Raw genomic sequence first — 4,110 nt, 5'->3', positions numbered from 1 at the left:
GTGAGCCCTGTTGAGCTCCAAGATGTAGTTCTGCACTTGCTACGTACTTGAGTGGCGAACGGATGGGGCACGCCTGTATAACCGTGGTGTTCTGAAGCGCGTCACGGCGAGAAGGTTCGCTAGCCTGGGGCAGAACGGACGGAAACATCTACTGCACGTCTTGGAACGAGTCTTGGCTGCTGTGATGAGACTGCCCCTCTGTCAGTGGAGTCAGAGCGACTTCCTGCCTCCATAGAAAGGCGCAGTGATGATTAGGTTAATTTAAGCGCGACCAAGAGGTCGGTTGCTCCATCAGTGATCGGGTGTCAACTTGTTTATGTGGCGATAGCGGGTAAAAAGCGCCCGACGACGTGGCCGATAAAATCCTAGGCTCGCAGATGCATTTGGAATGCTAGTCAGAGCGGGTTACCTGATATCAACTGTCTGCCGGATCAGTGGAGATTGACCTACGTAGCAGCTCCCGTTCGTTGCCTGTGCACCTACTTGTACTTGGACTTGCATCATTCGGAAGTAGCCAGTGTCCAATCTGGCGCTGGGTTGGTTCCCTGCCAGCCGGTTCCTGAGGAATGAACAGGAGAGCTACTGGTGGACATGCTCCACCGATTGCAACCTGTGATCGGGCGGTTGTTGATTTATGTTCCTACTTCCTAAAAATTATGGTGAGAATTCGATTACAATCCTAACCCTTATAGCTTATGGTTTAAAGGGCCATTGTCTTGCGTGACATCCAGATTATCCATTGTCGTCTGTAAAGCCGTTTTGTTCAACATTTCAAGTGATTACGTTTGTTCCGTGTAGTTTTAACTAATAAACTACCGCTGTGGGAGTTTCTTGCTTGGGTCTCGCCTCGCTAATTGCAGTTATATAGATGAAACAGTACATAATATGTTTTCTGCGCACGACTCTATTTCCCAAATTTTGTCCAGTGTCTTATGATGTAGCAATTTTTTTTAAAATCATTAACCCGTAATTTGTATAATATTGGATAGCCTCAGTACACATGTGGTTTACATTGTGAGTTCTGCTAAAAGGGTCTTGAGTAAGAGAAATGTTGCTCTTAACAGTACTAAAGGGATAGCCTACTAACTCAGCAAACCAAAAAGGTTGAGTGTTGTTCATAACCAAAATGAAAAGAGTATTTTGGGTCTAATCAGACACCAAGTTTACTCAACCGACAGATTGTTTTTATGTAAACTTGTCATCAAGCATTTTTTTTTCATTCTTTGATTGTCTTATCTGGTTGTCGTTGTCAGAGGTTAATCGGCTGTTGGTTTCTAAAGCATAAATTTGGAATGTATTCTTAAACGCCACATTGTTGGTCGTATTAAGCATCTATGTGAATGTCAATATTTCAGAAATATTTACTTCATATTCTTTTCTTAAAATTTGTTAATAGACATTATTTTAGCGTTTCTTAAAATTATACCACCAGTTTCCTTGCTTCCACAAGAAACAGTATATTAAATTCTGGTTATAGTTGCTTGGAATTTTAGGTCTTCTGACGTGGCGATAAAGTGGTTTCTTTTCTATTAAATTAGTCTATAAATTTATGGCCCAGTATCCTTCCACTCAACACGAACTCCCTACTGCATACTATTGGTAGCGGATTATGATCCAATTTAGAGATAGCGACAGACAACTTATAAGATTGTGTGGTGCAGTCTGTTGTGTTAGACAATTTTAGCTAATAGAAGGTCAATCGTGGATCCGAGACCGAAAGTTGGAATTTCTCACTTAACTGAGGAGCAACTTTGGTATGAGCTAGCCACCCGCAAGGAAAAAGTGGAAGGCACAGCCGCGTTCTTGCCACTGGGGTTGTGCAGCAAGCTGCGGCATGAGCCTGTTGCAGACGACGTAGGCGAGGTCCGAGCGTTTTCTCTGTTTCCGGTGACCTTCTGGGTAGCATAAAACCCAAGATCCAATTACTGCAGGGCAGAGTTCCCATAATAGCTCTAATATTTCTAGATCAGGCACGGTTAAAACATCTGGTTAACCGTATGAGAGATCTTAGTGTCATTAGCTGCGATCCTGAACGCAAACCGTTTATTGAAATGATAGTGGATGCAGTATTTAAGCTAAAGCTTGTAGGGAGACTCTTCTACTGGCAAGTGAATGTGAGTCTTCAAAAGGGTTCTGATGCCGGGAAAGTCATGGTTTCCTGGTAGTTAATTAAGGGGAGGGGAGTAAGTTGCGTATGTGAGATTTATTTAGTAAATATCCTAATCCTTTTCTCAATGCACTTCAGCGACTTTTTAATCTGGCTATGGACACGAGTGAGCAAGTAGTTGGTTTGCTATGGTTAACAGTCCGCTCACAGAATGAGGCAGCCGTCTTTGAACTTACAGATAGCTTGATTTATCAAGTTACCTCACGGCTACCTTCGTAAACAGCGGACGCTTCTGCAGAAGGAATGTCACTGAGGACTTCCTTTGATAAAGACTGTTCGAAAGCAATTAGTCCAGCAGCTTTTGTTATGAGTTTCTCAACTGTTACGTCTAACGTATCCAGGGACATGGGGAGAGTTTGGCCTGTTACAGTGAGGATATTATAACGACAGTTATCGCGTGAGTCTTAATGGTAATGAACTGGAAAATGTGAACAGCATTACAGAGGAGATGCGTCCAAGTGACCGTTCACAAGTGCTCTTTGTTTATACACCAAAAAGCTTTAAGTAGCTAGATGGATTAGCCGCCAATATTCAGAAGTTTTGTTTTAGCGGCTCCACGCATAGTGTTACTAGTAGTAACTGTACCTTAGTGACTGAAAGAACTGTAGGTAGCAAGAAACTGTCACAATGAAGACCAACTAAGGGAGGGGCGCAGTTTCGTTGTAACAAGATGGGACATTTCGTGTGTGATTGTCCAGTGCCCTGTTTAATTAAAATGCCTCGAAACTTAGATCATTCACTCAAGTTAATTTGCCTTTTCTGTGTCCCAAATTGCGCATGAACCCATTTGTGGACTGTTAGATTCTGGAAGTAGTCTCACACTGGTTAGGCATGAAAATCCAACGGTGGTAGTGGCCGTTTGAGTTTACTGTGGTTCAGGGTGTGAGTACCGATATACTGATAGGGTGTGATTTTCTTAAGTTCCGTATGTGTTTTCTGCATTATGTTGGCAAGAAAATTATGTTCAAGTTTTATCCTGGAAAGAAGTATCCTTACTGTGGTCATAAATGTTGCTTGGGCATAAGTTCTGTTAAGGAACAGCGGGCTCTGTTTGAACTCTCGGGTTTGGAGCTAGGGCAGGGTTATTTGGGGGTGTATATGACTATCATGAGGATAAAACAGCGCCTAACTTGCTCTATGGTAAATGGAGATGTTCGAAAGTATGTAGTTCAGTGTCAAGAATTTAATAAAGGTAATCGCAATCAGAGGACAAGTAAAGTGAAGCTAGCTTCAACGCGAGAGAAAAATCCTGCAGATAAAACTTATGTAGATTATATACACCCCTTATGGCAACGGCCGTGCCGCAGTGGATACACCGGTTCCCGTCAGATCACCGAAGTTAAGCGCTGTCGGACGTGGTCAGGACTTGGTTGGGTGACCATCTAGGTCGCCACGCGCTGTTGCCATTTTTCGGGGTGCACTCAGCCTCGTGATGCCAATTGAGGAGCTACTCGACCGAATAGTAGCGGCTTCGGTCAAGAATACCATCATAACGACCGGGAGAGCGGTGCGCTGATCCCACTCCCCTCCTATCCGCATCCTCCTCTGAGGATGACACGGCAGTCAGATGGTCCTGGTAGGCAACTCGTGACTTTTTTTTCTGAGGTGGAGCCCCTCCACGCCCACACCGGCAAGATGGCCAACACAAAAGGTCTATTGCCATCTCTGCATAAGGATTAGTATTCACTGAAGTGAGGTGTCGCAGGATGTGGGTACTGCGATGTTTGCGTACGTACGTCTGGTTAGGATTAACCATTAATACGCACTCATCTGGAGATAGGTTGGTCGACATCTGACGAAGGGTAGCGGTTTGAAGGGCAGAGGAAAAAAGGTGCCAAGGCAAGAGACAAGGGAAAAAAACCTCTGCGAAAGTTAGGTCGGGTGGTAAGAGCAGTAGCGGTTGTCTTGCTGCCTGCGATAGGTTGTGCAAGGTTAGGCTTTGT

At 44.2% G+C, this 4,110-nt stretch overlaps 1 pseudogene; it reads left to right on the top strand.

Annotated features, from left to right (window-relative positions):
* Positions 1–3,455: 3,455 nt before the first annotated feature.
* LOC126413462 (5S ribosomal RNA) lies at positions 3,456–3,573 on the top strand (annotated as a pseudogene).
* The last annotated feature ends 537 nt before the right edge of the window (positions 3,574–4,110 follow it).

This window comes from Schistocerca serialis, chromosome 7, assembly GCF_023864345.2.
Source record: "Schistocerca serialis cubense isolate TAMUIC-IGC-003099 chromosome 7, iqSchSeri2.2, whole genome shotgun sequence".
In the NCBI taxonomy this organism is placed as follows: Eukaryota; Metazoa; Arthropoda; class Insecta; order Orthoptera; family Acrididae; genus Schistocerca; species Schistocerca serialis.
Note: the sequence above shows the minus strand (reverse complement) of the source record. Positions and strands in the feature narration are given on the sequence as shown.